The sequence below is a fragment of the Dermacentor silvarum genome, chromosome 9 (assembly GCF_013339745.2).
Source record: "Dermacentor silvarum isolate Dsil-2018 chromosome 9, BIME_Dsil_1.4, whole genome shotgun sequence".
Classification (NCBI taxonomy): Eukaryota; Metazoa; Arthropoda; class Arachnida; order Ixodida; family Ixodidae; genus Dermacentor; species Dermacentor silvarum.
In genome coordinates, this window is record NC_051162.1 from 123,241,368 (window position 1) to 123,256,264 (window position 14,897).

Sequence of the window (14,897 nt, forward strand, 5' to 3'; positions counted from 1 at the left end):
ATATATATATATATATATATATATATATATATATATATATCTGGTTGTATCATTTTGCTTTTCAGTTATCAATCGTGTACATCGTGTCCTCTCTATGTGTGCAATACGGCGACGGTGTTCGATCGATCGTCGCATCGTCGTTTCCTCGCTAATCCCGTAGCTTCCAGAGCCTGCTCAATTCATTGGGACAAGGTCCTGTCAACTCGGGATAAAAGCAAGTCACGGGAGAATAGACTAGCACAGTGCACGACCGGCGAAGCGTGCTGATGTCGCAGTCAATGTAGCGTTTAAAATCAGCTTAAGTTTACGAGGCACATGCAGCAGTCTACACATTTGTCACGCTGCCGGGGCAGCTTCTTGAACTATTTGAACTAGAAACTTAAAAAAAAAACACTACAATTAAAACAACTGAACTTACCAAACCTTTTTTTTTCTTTTTCTCTCGTGCGATAGCGAAGAACGGAGAGCCTGTCGTCCAAGTGCACTGGCGCATTAGAGCAGTCTGGGAACCGAGCTAGAATGGCAGGTAAAGCTCGCCCAGCACGTATACAGCCTTCTTAAAGCAAGCAGTAGTTAAGAAACCAGCGGAGTCCATTAGCAGCCCGGAACATACGGGCACCTTGCAGTAAGAAATTAGTCGGCCCGAGTTAAATTGAATTCAAACTAGGCGCTTAGACAACGCCCCTTAAATTTCAGAACTCGGCAATGTCGTTTCAAACATTCAGAAAAAATAAAGATATAACAAGGCTTGATGCAAAATTGGCTACAGCACTGATTGACGCCCAAGTGGTGCCAAAAAGAAAAGTGGCCAACAATGAAGAAACAGTTAAAAAAATTCTGTGTACGTCTGCTTCAAAAAAGAAATGTTCATTTAAATCTCCTTTACTGCTATGCCCATTCTCGAGAACTTTAAAATGCATCGAAATTAAATTGCACAATAGCACGGACCTCCTGCGAAGCAATATGGTCAGCCACAGTGCCAGCCGAAAGGCAAGAAAAGAAACCAAAAGACTACCATATGGCCTCCACTTTAGTCCGTAGGCTAAGCGTGTTTCAAATTCAGGTTTCGGTTAGTGCCGACCTTTCTGCTGCACGGAATATAATACATCAATAAATTAGTAGCAGAATTAGTACTCAATAATTCACTAATTATTTAATAAATAACTATTTATTCGATTCATTACTTCACTAAAGACTCAATATGCCCTTAATTATCCATCATCATCATCATCATCATCAGCCTGTATTTATGTCCACTGCAGGACGAAGACCTCTCCCTACGATCTCCAATTACCCCTGTCTTGCGCTAGCTGATTCCAACTTGTGCCTCCGAATTTTTTAACTTCACACCACCTAGTTTTCTGCCATCCTCGACTGCACTTCCCTTCTCTTGGCATCCATTCTGTAACTCTAATGGTCCACCAGTTATCCATCCTACGCATTACGTGGCCTGCCCAGCTCCACTTTTTCCGATTAATGTCAACTAGAATATCGGCTATCTCCGTTTGTTCTCTGATCGACACCGCTCTCTTCCCGTCTCTTAACGTTAGGCCTAACACTTTTCGTTCCATCGCTCTTTTTGCAGTCCTTGTTCTCGACCTTCTTTGTTAACCTCCAAGTTTCTGCCTCATATGTTAGCACCGGTAGAATGCAATGATTGTACACTTTTCTTTTCAAGGACAGTGGTAATCTCCCAGTCAGGATTTGGTAATGCCTGCCGTATGCACTCCAGCCTAACTTTATTCTTCTATAAATGTCTTTCTCGTGATCAGGATCCCCTATGAGAAATTGACATAGACAAACGTACTCCTTCACAGACTCTACAGGCTGACTGGCGATTCTGAATTCTTGTTCCCCTGCCAGGCTATTGAACATTATGTTTGTCTTCTGCATATCATTCTACAACCCCACTCTTAAACTTTCTCAGTTAAAGTCCTTAATCATTAGCTGTAATTCGTCCCCTATTTTTGCTCAATAGGACAATGTCATCTGCAAACCGAAGGTTGCTGAGATATTCGCCGTTGATCCTCACTCCTAAGCCTTCCCAGTTTAAGAGCTTGAATACTTCTTCTAAGCATGCAGTGAATAGCATTGGTGAGATTGTCTCCTTGCCTGTTCTTATGGATGCGTTTAATGTTGGCGTTCTTCCAGCTTTCTGGTACACTTGAAGTAGTGAGGCATTGCGCATAAAGGGCCGCATATCTCCTCCATCCTTGATTATATCGACTGTTATTCCATCTTCTCCAGCAGCTTTTCCCCTGGTCATGTCTTTCAAGGCCCTTGTGACTCCATCGTTAGTTATAGAAGGGGCTTCTGTATCCTGTTCATCACTACTTCGAATGAAAGTAGCTTGGCTGCTCTGGACGACTTAACAGGTCAGTATAGAATTCTTCCACTGCTTTTACTATATGCCATCAAAATTGCACCCTGCTTATCTTTCAGTGCATACATTTTGCCTTGTCCTATGCCAAATTTTCTTCTCACTTATTTCATGCTGCGTCCATATTTTACTGCTTCCTCAATCTTTTCTACGTTATAATTTCGGATATCCCTTACTTTCTTCCTATGGATCAGTTTCGACAGTTCAGCGAATTCTATCTGATCTCTCGAGTTTGACACTTTCATGTTTTGCCGTTTCTTTATTAGGTCCTTTGTTACTTGGGAGAGCTTACCTACTGGTTGCCTTACTGCCTTACCTCCCACTTCAATTGCTGCTTCTGAGATCAGCCTAGTTACGGTTTCATTTATTACCTCTATGTTTCTTCATCTTCCTGTTCTAAAGCTGCATCTTCGTTTGTGAACTGGTCTGCTTTTAACCTTACTACGTCTAGGTTGGCCTGTTTCTTCTTGACTAATTTCATTCTGTCTGTCTTCAAATTGAGAGAAATCCTAGACCTTATTAACCTATGGTCACTGCACTTTACCCTACCTAACACTTCCCCATCCTGCACTATGCTGGGATCGGCAGAGAGTATGAAATCTATTTCATTCCTTGTTTCTCCATTAGGGCTTTTCTAGGTCCACTTTCTGTCGCTGGGCTTCCTGAAGAAGGTGTTCATTATTCGGAGCCTATTCCTTTCCGCGAATTCTACCAACATCTCTCCTCTAGTGTTCCTAAGACCGATGCCATAGTTGCTAATTGCTTGCTCACCAGCCTGCTTTTTCCATACTTTTGCATTGAAGTCTCCCATGACTGCAGCATACTGCCTTTGCACCTTTCTCATGACTACTTCAACATCTTCATAAAACTGTTCTATTTCTTCATTGTCGTGACTGGAGGTTGGGGCGTAGGCTAGTACTACCTTGATTTTATACCTCCTATTCAGCTTTATTACGACGACTGCTACCCTATCATTAATGCTGTATAATTCATCAATGTTTCCCGCTATGTCCTTATGGTCTAGAGATCCTACTCCGAATCCTCTCTTACCTGGAAGACCTCTGTAGCAGAGGACGCGGCCATTAGTCAGTACTGTATAAGCCTCACCAATTCTTCTAACCTCACTAAGGCTAATAATGTCCCAGGCAATACCTGATAATTCTTCAAATAGCCCTGCTAAGCTAGCCTCCCTCGATAGGGTGCGCGTGTTGAACGTTGCCAGGTCCAGTTTCCAGTGGCGGTCTGTCCAGACCCAGAGATTCTTGGCACCCTCTGCCGCGTCGCAGGTGTGACCGCCGCCTTGGTCAGGTGCTCCGCGCAGCCGCTGGGGACTGAGGGCCATGGGTAAACTGTAGGAGTCATGAGGGAGGTAATGGCCAAATACTGCACCAGGGAGGCCAATTCCTGTTCTGGTGAGGAAGTGACTTTGTTGAAGCTTAGTGGGCCTCCCTAATTTGGTTGCACCTGGACTAGTGTAGCCCCACTAGCTCTGGGCGATTTTTTTTTTTTGCCGGTGTCAGACGCCACTCCGTGCCTGAAAATGTGGTGGACTGGAGGAGGATTCGAACTTACGACCTTCAGATTAGAAGCCGAGTGTTCTGCCTCTGCTCCCCGCCACCAACCCTACGTAGTTATCCCTACGTGGATGAATTCGAAAGCATTGCGACCACCAAATGTCGAGGGTACGACTTCCACCAAAGGCCACGGGTTCAAGTGTCTTAATTAACTCTATCTTAATTAACAACGAAGGCAGTAGCTACGACTCCCACCAATGGTCATGGGTTCGAGCACCGTAATGAACTCTATCGTAATTTAACTTGTGGCATATCTCCCTCTACGTTAATTAACTGTGCCTTGATTAACTTCGCCTTTATTAACACCAACGATCATTGCTTAGACTCATAGCAATAATGGTGGGTTCTAGTGGCTTACCTGTCTTAATTAACGGTACCTTAATTAACGTCACCCTAATTCACTCTTGCTTAATCCACTCGGCCTTAATCCACTTTGCCGTAATAATTCTGTCTTAATTGATGCCATCCACTGCCTCGATTGGCTCACTTGGGCTCCTTTGATTTTTTGGACCATCGTGTGTTCACGCCAACGAAACCTAGGGCAGATTTCCCGTCTCGTGAGCCATATAATTATTTGGCTTTAATCATTATTAGTAGTAAGTAGCAACAGCTGCTGGGGCCCTGGGCTAAGGACTTCAACAGCACACTCCGGGGGAGCCCATAAACATTTTCACACCTCAGTAAACTTTTTCAACATAAAAATTGTTCCATCGTTTCCCTAGCTTTACTGCAGCAACCACGTGCTTCTTCTTCCTTGTTGTACCTCGCTTTATAAGTACGCGTTATAAGGCATGCTGATTCCACTTCGGAAAGTAGAGCTTCCCTTTGAGCCATGTTAAAACGTTCTTTCGTGATTTAGTTTTTTTCCTCGTAGGTAGTTACTCACAACACCTTCATTTTCCATTGCCGCCACCCATGAGATTGACGCAGCCTCTCTGACTTTGCGTTTGACGTTCTTTGTTGCCATGTTACTTAATATCTGCTCTCTTACGATCTGTTTTGTTACTATACCTGTCGCGTACTTGCTGGTAAGCTTCCAACAGTTCTTTCCTCCACAGTGAGTAAATGTGTTTCCTGCAGAAATATCTGAACACTCTCGCAACCCATTTAATTTCTACATATTCCGCAGTCGTTCTTCAAAATCAATTTTGAATGGTGCAGAGCAAGATGGTAATGGTGATGATGATTTAATGGCATCCCCTTTGAAACGGAGCGGTACGTGATAAATAGACACCTAGCCTGCTTGATTTAATCAGGTATAATATACATGTTCTTTATCTAGCATTTTTGTATACCTCTCATTAATCTTTTTCTTTTTTTCAAATCTACCTTGCACCGTTACCTATTATTTTAAGAGATCAATCATCTCTTCGTCAATCAATCAATCTCTTCCCTGCTTTTTATCCACCAGTACTCTAATCATCTCTTGCTTATCTCTACGGCTGATCGGTTGATGTTTCCTTTCACTTTAAACCCAAGCGCTTCTGGAAATTGTACGTTGCCTACGGTTCTCGCTCGGTGGATCCCGTCGCATTCCATTAGGATGTGCTGAGTGGTCTCTGGATCTTTACTGCAGCATGCACATGTCTCATGTAGTTCCGGATATTTGTTCCGATATGTTTTCGTCCTTAGGCAACCGGCTCGAGCCTCAAATAGCAAGGCACTGCCCTTTGTGTTATCGTACAGATTTTCCCTTCTAATTTCTTTCTTCTCATTCTTGTAAATCTCCTATTGTCCTTTTCGTTTCCATTCTTTGCATCCAAATGACGGTCTCTATTTCTCTCACTTTCTTTCTGATGACCCCTGGTTGTCTATTTACAGTTTGGATTATCCTGTACTTGGTTGCCAACTTCCTTGACCTCTTCCTCCATTCTGCGTCCACGCTTTTCATGTGCAGATACTTGTGCATTTTAGCCGCCCATTTATTTTCAACCATGTTCCTGAGCCTTTCTTCAAAACCAATTTTTCTCTGTGCTTTTCTGACTTCAAAAGAGGCCCACACCCATGTCACCCAGCACTGCCTCATTTGTGGTTTTACCGTGGGCTCCCAAAGCCGCGGAGCAAGGCAGCGCCATCTAACGTTAGGCGCTGGGTTCGAGTTAGGTGACCACTGCGCACGCGCGTCAAGAAGAGCCGGATGTCTGCTCATGCGTTCGCTTCCCACGGCTAGGGCCGCGCTGAAAGCCTACGTGGCTTTCGCTGCCACGGAAGCCAGTGCAACGCCCCTGTGCCGCCGTGTTTTACGAGTGTAACGAGGTGGCCAGCCACGCAAACGTGAGTGATTGAGGGTGACTGCGCGTTATTGCAGTGCTGGCCAAGTTCGCCGTTCGGTACAGATACGAAATGCGCCATCCGTCCTTGCTGAACACGCCGCGCAAGGACAGGGGAACAGACTACATGGCCGTTGAGCGTGGTGCGTATACAAGTTTCTTAACTGCATTTTCACTAAATATTATGTTGTAGCCATGCCTTCACTACCAGAGAAACTATAGGTTGCACGCAAGTGAAGAGTAAAGTATTGTTCTTGTTTATCATTTCAATGTATCGTTGATTTTATGTTAACACCAAAATAACAGATGTGTGTTGGTGCTAAAGAAAGATGCGTATACAACTAAGTTCAAAATCCGACTATACCCATTGCTATGAATTCATGTAATACTCTCAAGGCTCACCACTGTGATTCGTGCCGCTATAGAAATGAGGACTATAAATCCAGATGGGTATATTCAGGTTAGATTGTTACGCGATGTTGTGGCGAACATTCTCATTTACTTACGCTTCATTTGTACTGGCGTGTGTGTTCTGTGCATGCGATGCGATGTGAACTGGCGCAGTAGTAGACGACTTGGGGCAGCAAGCCTCGAATGGCAAATTTTGATTTTTTTTTTTTCCTCGCCGAGAAGTTGGCCCCGCGAAATGTAGATGGCGCTGCCGTGCTTCCACAAGGCGCCATTGCAGGACGTATGGGCTTCCATGGCATCTTCGCTACCATGCGTACATCGTGGTCGCGGTACACTTCGCGTCGTTTGCAACGTGCCGCATGAGACAGATGGCACGTTCCAGCTAATATATCACGAAAGGGAAACACCTATAGACCTGGGCTCAACTTTCGCATTAGGGAGTATCGTAATCGTCGGTGAATTTTGTGTTGTGTCTGTCATCGTTGTCCCAATTTGTAGCGAAAGAAAACAAAAATAAAACCCTCCAGCTAACCTGCGGGCTTCTGTGCGCTTGTTATCGCATTGCCGTGGCCATTTTCGTGCGGGCGGGCGATACATCGGAACACGCAACACGTTTAGGAATCTGCCCAAACGTGACACGTTGTGCAGAATGATGCGCTACAGGGAAGATCAACGTTACTAGACTAGACGCTCTATTCTAGACACGCATGGCGGCTGCACAGCCGCCATTATCCGCCATTTTGGCTGTCTCCTTGGCTGTCCAGAGGTCACGTGTTTTTAAATTTGTGCCGAGAAACGGAAGTTTTGCAACATGCAATTTTGCGTTTTCGTCAGAATGACGAAACGTGACATGGAGCTGCAAACTTTATCGACTAATACTTTTTTGTGGTCCTTGGCACCTCTATTGCGACTTTAGCGCTTTAAAGAGAAAGTACACGGTAGCGTGCAGAAGCCCGTGCAATGCATCTGCAATTTCGCAAATATGTGGTGGCGTTCCAAGATAGCCGGCATGTCAGCTTGTTTATTGGCTGAAGGAATATCCCGTGAAGAGCGTCACAGGAAGGGCCGTTTCGTAAACGTCAATTTAACGTTGCGTAACGTTGCGCTGGGCCGCCATTGCAGAGATTTTCCGGCATAATTTGTGGTGCGACGAGCCGCGCAACTTATGGTAATGAGCGGCAATATGGAACGGCAGTCGAGAGGCATACGTATCGCCGCATTTTCCCTGTCATTTGGGGCCATGAAAATCTTTTGTTCACAAAGCGTGCTCATAGCATTTGCATCGCTATCATGTGGTGTTGGCATTTGTGTTTTGAACCATCATTTTTAATTAAAACACGTTTATTTGAAATAATATCGGCGACCTTTCGGCGACATTTTGCACTTTTCACTATTGCGTTTGTATTGTAATCAATAATAATGACTTTTCACGTCATCAAAGGCTATGACAATGATGACTTTTTAATTTATAAAAAGAAATGTACGCAAGGCGGCGCCTTGAAGATTCCTCTCTCGGTGCGAGTAAGCAGCGAAGTGCACAAGAGATGGCAGCGCGGGCGCTTGCGTCGAGCAAGCGGAAGCCTGTGGCGCGCGCAAGCTATCGATGATATTCAGCCGCTTCTCAGCCAGACGAGTCGGGCTGAGTCATTTGCGTTTCACGAGATAGCGATAACAGAGCCTATAGAGCGCGTGCTCATCATCACTGGTAGGTCGCTTACGTTGTCTCAAGGTGGAAAGCAAGCGCGTGGGCGCCAATATACGATGATTCATTCCGTTTCCCGAGGACACGCATCCTAGCTAACGAAGCAGACGACAGCTTGTGCGCATGCAGAGGACGGAAGCGAGAAACAGTTTTGATGGAATAATCGTACGCTTTGAGCTAGCTGTGTTATTTTTACTGGGGAGGAAAAATATTTTGCTTTATCAAGAACGCTAGGTTCAATGCCTACATTTCAGTTTCTTAGGCAAAACGTCAAATTGGCGTCACGTTACGAAAGCAAATCGGGGCCATCAGCGCCATTTTGTAAGCGTCGCGCCTGCGGCACGCCTCGGAAGAAAATGGCGGAATGTCCAGAATAGCGGCTCAGGTTCAGTTTTCAAACTTCTGCGACTGCGTGGACCCGCCACCGCTTCTCGCATCTGGTGGCGCTTTTTGCTCGGTCAGCATAGGTCAGCACGGCGCGGACGGGGGCGGCGAAGTACTGTCCGCGGCTGTGCACGTGGTTTGGCGGTGTGTATACGTGCGTGTTTTGCCGCAGTCTTGGTGCTTTTTGCGACACTTTTCGGGCGTGTTACATGCCGTGTGCATTTTTGAGTTGTTTATGGCCCGTATCATCAAATTTTATTTGGTGACGCGAATGCATTTTAATGCGTGGTTTCTGCAGCGAGAACGTGCCATGACCGTGCAAGTCAGCTCGCAAGCGAGCAAAGCTCATATAGGTTTGAACATTGCACTTGTGAATGTGGTGCTCTGATGAAAGAAAATAGTGCTAGCTTCATTTTTTTTTTCATCCCGAAATGAAGTGCTGAGAGTGTGTATATTTCAGAGAAGGTGCGTCGTATTTAATCCCACTATTTTAAAAGCAATGCACCGATTGGCCTGCTGACTGCTACAACTGCTGATTAGTAGCAACTATTAGCACTTATTTATTATTTACCGATTGGCCGACCGCTACACCTGCTGCTTATTACCAAATATTTGTACTAATTAATTTTATAAGTAATTAACCGATTTGCCTACTAACCGCTACAACTGTTGATTAGTAGCAACAGTTAGTTCTAATTACTTAATTAGCCAACCATCAATTAGCACAAATCAGTAACGGCTAATTAGTAGGGCGCAGCGGACGGCCAGTGCTCCTGGGGCCCTGAACTAAGGACTCCAACAGTGCACTCCGGGGGAGCGCAGCAGCATTTTCACAGCTTAGTAAAGTTTTTCAATCAGTCCGCCAAACGCACGGATATACAACGAATAACAATGTCGCAGTTTCTCCCGAAAGACGAAGCTTCGATTGCGAAAGCAAATTAGTAGACAGCTATGTGAAGTAAGGATAGTAGTTTTATCGGCCGTAAAAACTTGTAAACATTCACTTACTAACTAAATCAACAAGCACGGTGTCATATGCGCACAGGTTAACATGAACACGTCTCGCTCGATGACCGCGGAAACTCGCTGTCAGAACACAGGGGAGAGAAAGCACGGCATTGCCCTTCTTTCTGTTTCTCTCGTCAAGGCGAACTAAACGTCGAAAGCATAGCGCATACGAAGCTATCGGCACTACGTGTACTTTGTCCACATCGCAGATCAATTCGAAGGTGAGGCCCGCGCGCGCGCGCAATTTGTCCACGTCGTAGATACGGCCCCCACCGCGCCGTTAGCTACCGCCGCGGAAGTTAACCCCCCCCCCCGCGCTACGCGCGCAGCCTTCGTTCCTCTTCGCGGGCGAGATTGAGCCGCGATTGTCGGCTGACCCTCGCAAGCTTCCACTCGCACATGTAGCGTACGGCGCGCGGCGACGATGTTATCGTGTTTGGGCTTTATGCGGAACATCACGGCGACGGCGATGGCAACAGCAGAAGTGCGCTTGGAGCGTCTAAATAATTGCTATCTCAATAAAAAAGGCATCGGTGAAAACTGTTTTAGCGTTCGTAAGTTGCAAATTCAGAGGACCCGAGTGCCTTCGCCAAGGACGAGCTGCACCCGCGTAGAGCTAACTGCGGCGCTCCCGCCGTCTGGCGGCAAGCAAAGGCATAGAGGCGCCCGCGATATACGGCGCTGGAGTCTAGTCTAGTCTAGTAACGTTGGGGAAGATGTTGACTTTCCCGCAGGGATCGTTAGAGAACGCAGTCGTGGCTGCAGTGGGAGCGCAGTCACGTGGACGTGGTGTAGTTTTATCTTCCGCGGGGTCCGGTCCTTTAACAAACGGAGCCGCGCAAAATATAGTGTGTCGCAAAGCATTGAAATTGATGCTTTCGAAGTCGCTCTAGAAACACCTAATGCTCACATGTCAGCTATAAATGTAACAATTGAAAAATAAGTTCATCATTACAAATTGATTAATTAAGAAGAACACTAAAACAACGGGACACTTCCTCAGGCTGCTGCTAGCGAAATGCTGTTGGTTTCACCCACGTAGAAAGCTTCGTTTTTTTTTAAAGAACTTTGTGCATCATAGCTGGTACACCCTCCACACGCGCGCGCACACACGCACAAATATGCTTCCGGTTTCCGTCATAGTGATGACGTTAATTATGAGCTTGTGTCCTATGAGTACGCGTGAAGTTATTGTTCTTTTAACAGCGAAGCTGTTTAAGCCAGCTGTAATTTGTGGTTCGTGTCAAGAAACTGCCGTGCCGTAGCCATGACAACCCGGAGGAGGAGAAGCAGACCGCGTGCGCCTGCGCGCGGTTTCCTCCTCGCCAGCTCCCTCCCTTCCCGACCCCGCCTCTCTTCTCTCCACGGCACGCTGAGCTAGGAGAAAAAAAAAGCTGACGGATTGATATCGAGCAGCTAGCCCCCAACGCGTTTGGCGTCTGCAAGCAACAGCGTTCGTGGCACTGTGCCAACCTTGGTTAGCTTGCCTGAGTTTGTGGCATGCCAGGAACGCTGTCGCTCGTAGGCGCCGACGCGTCCAGTGCTAGTCACGCGAAAATGTCGTGAAAGGGAACGTATCTCTGAAAATTATCGCTCGAGAATACCTTCCTACATGCGTAGTTAAGTTAAATCAAGTTAAGAACTAGCAGTAGCAGTCAGTAGGACTTGAGGGTCGACAGTTTCGCTGTGCCTAAGCTTTGCAGCGACCGAGTGCAAACTTGCGCGTTTTTTCCTCTTGCTGTCTCTTTAATTTTTGTTTTTTCTTGAGTGATGCATTGGTAACTTTGGGTTAGTCGGCTTTAAAGAGATACGCATTTTTCTTCATTAAAAAGTTTATCGCGCTTTACAACGTCAAGGTTAGTGGCATTAGTCGAGAGAAACACATGAAACCACCTTCGTATATATCTCAAAGAAAATATCACCCTTTGAGAGTCAAGAAACTTGCTTTTAAGGGTGACGTTTTGCGGTATTCTTTTTTTAACAGCGGAGCTCTTTAGGCTTTTCGTTTCCCCGCGTAGCGTTCGCAAAAACTCGCCTAGCAATGACATCACTGCGGCGAGCTTCGCCTAGCTCCTCCGCCGCCACGCTAGCGATGACGTCACTGCGCACAGTGACGCCTCGCTTCACCTTGCGATAGCCAATCGATAGCCAATAATAGCTAATCAATAATCGATCAATAATCAATAAATTCCAGAAAATACTGGGGATAACTTCGTAGTGCGTAGCCTAGCCCACATACGGGACCAATACCTTGTGATTGTCAATCCATAGCCCATCAATAGGTAATAGATAATCGACCAATAAATAAATAATTTCGGAAAAGCATAACCCGTAAGGCCAGCACCAGCTCAGTGCCGATCAGCTCCGCTGTTTCTTTAGCCTTGCGCCACTAGGGCAAGCTACGCTAACTTTTTTTTTTTTTTTTTCAGACAGCGCTCTTCTGGAATCTTCCGCCTGATGTTGTACTAATTACACCTGTTGTTGCTTTTTTTTCACTCTTTGAGTGTATAAATACCCTTGTATGAATTTTTGTATTTCGAATGAAATCGCCCATGGGCTTGAATGCCTCATTGGCGATGCAGGTACTGGATAAATAAAATTAAAAAAAGATACATTTCATCCCTCTTTTATGCACTCAGACTAAACACGAGAAATATCGATGGCTTCACCGCCGTCCCCGCAGGGAAGCGAGGCATTAGGCTGTAGCAATGAATGCGTGCGCGTGGTTCTTAACGCAACTTGGTATCAACAAAGCATTCGAGCTTTTCTTCTCAGCGCAGCAGGTGTGCATCACGCAAAGAAACTATGCAGGAGGATTTCGTTTGCCCATACAATTGGCACTCGCCTGGCGAAACCATAGAAACAGGTCCTTTTTTTTTTTGGGGGGGGGGGGGGGGGTGGGGGATTGTATTGTTGTTTACGAGACCAGAGGCAAAGCATTTCACATCAGTGCTGCAGAGCATTTTTCTATAGGAGCCGCCGTAATTTGTTCACTCAATCGTCACGTTCCTTCACACCTCTGGTTAGAGAGCATTAGTGCAAGTGAGGTCCGAAAAGAAGAGAGAGTGAATTGCGCGATCGCTGGCTGCATGCTGTTGCGTTTGCTGCGGCATAAGAAGCTTATTAAAGCAACTCTTTAATTATGGGAAGAACTTACATGCCCCTTATCCCTCGCCGCAACGTTTCGTTTCTTCTTTTTCTTTTTTTTTTTTGTGCGCATGAATTGGACACAAGGACCGCTGCTTCACTGGGTGTTTCAGCTAATCTTTATCAAGTGTGAAACAACTCGCATGTCCAACCTTAACCGGAAGGACGTGCGAACCAGAGATAAAGATCACATGCGTACCTAGCGATGAGGGTAGAAGCGCCTTGCAAGACGTGTCCCGAAGTGGCAGAAGAAGATGGAACACTTTATACAGATGGAACATTATACTTGAAACGCTAGCGGTCTTTCTTACGCAATGCCGGACAACATCAAGTGTACCGGAGTGCTGGAGGAATACAATCGTTATAATTATTCGCAAGGCAACACATGTTAAAGAATTGAAGAATTGCAGGCCCTTTAGGGATCAAGGGGGAGGCTTACTTTGCGTTTTATATAACGTATTCACTAAGATAATTGCTATGGTATCAGTGTGATGAGCATCACGAAAACAAGGTGAACGCAGGAGCGAACGTTTCGACAAATGGGCTTCTCTTTTTCCAGGCGACATCTGCTCTCCTCGGCACACAATAAATAGGTACGGTTCTTCTTAAGGGTAGAGAGGGTAACGCGCGGGGGCGAGGTAACGAGCGAGGGTGTGCTAGCGGCGAGCGTGTAGAATTGAAAAGAAAGTTAATGCGCTACTGAACGTCGGTCGAGGAATGTAAAGCAGCGCCATGTGTCAAGCAGTTAACGTGTCATTATAGGTCCCTCTTTTCGTGGAAGGGGCCTGGACGAAGGGGGGAGGAGGGAGGGGGGTTATATCTGCTCTCCTGGAGGTCAGTGAACTATCTTCCCTATGAAAGAGGGAATAAAAGTAGTGGCAGAAAAATGGTGCTCGTGGGGAAAAAAAAAAGTATAAATATATAAATAAAAGAAAGAACGGAATTATCTAAGAAAAGGGAGGTAGGAAGATTGACAACCCAAGAACAATAAATAAATAAATAAAATTGGAAAGAAAGTACTAGGCAACTCAATGAAATATAACTAAGTGATGTTGCCTATAGTTTGAAGTTAAGAATAGCGAATAGATTGAAAGGCTCCCTTTGAAACGGTTATTCCCATTGGTTGCAGTGTCTTCAACTTATTGATGAGGTATGATTCCCTATATTTTCTGTCTGACGCAGAACATAAATTTGACTGTAGTATGTAGAGTTTAAGTTGATCAAAGTTATTACCTGGTTGTTTGAAATGCTCGGCGACGGCTTCGGGAAGCTTTATACCTGTGTCCGCGCCATGTCCGTTTAGCCTGACGTTTATTGAATGTTCCCGATTCACCGATATATTGTTTCTTACAGAAGGAACATTCAAGCATATAAATTGCATCGGGACTAGTGCAAGTAAAACTAGTTTTCACTTCGTGTGTGTAGCTATTTGCGGTGCTTTTAATTTTAAGGTACGTCACTTTGAAGGTGCCTGCCGGTTTTGCACCTGGGGCGAGAACATGCTTTTATTACGGGGGAATGATGTTGGCTGACTTTTGCATGCACTAACATGTCTTTAAAGTTTCTGTTGCGTCGATAGGTAACCCTTGGTATATCCGGGAATGCTTTTCTCAGACGCTCTTTACTTGATAATATTGGATGGTATTTTCGTAGGCTGTTGTTTATGTTTGGGAGGGCATTTAGAATATTTTGTTATAAAGGCCGGAAGTCTATCAGATTCTGCTGGAGGTTGTTTCTTAGCTAATGCCGACTGCCTCCGAATCTTGACGCGACGTCATAAGCTCGGTCGAGAGGAATTTCTGGATAGTTTCGTTCCGCTAGCGTTAATTAATGGTCATTTAGGTGGTGGATATAATCGTTGTCTTCGCTACAGACTCTTCTTATTAGTTTCGCTTCTACGACAAAAATTCCTCGCCTGCAGTGTCGCGGGTGATGACTGGTGTAGTCTAAATATTGCTGGCTATCCGTAGGCTCACGGTTAAGTTTCGTTCCCAGTTTTCCATTTTCTATGTAAACCGTCG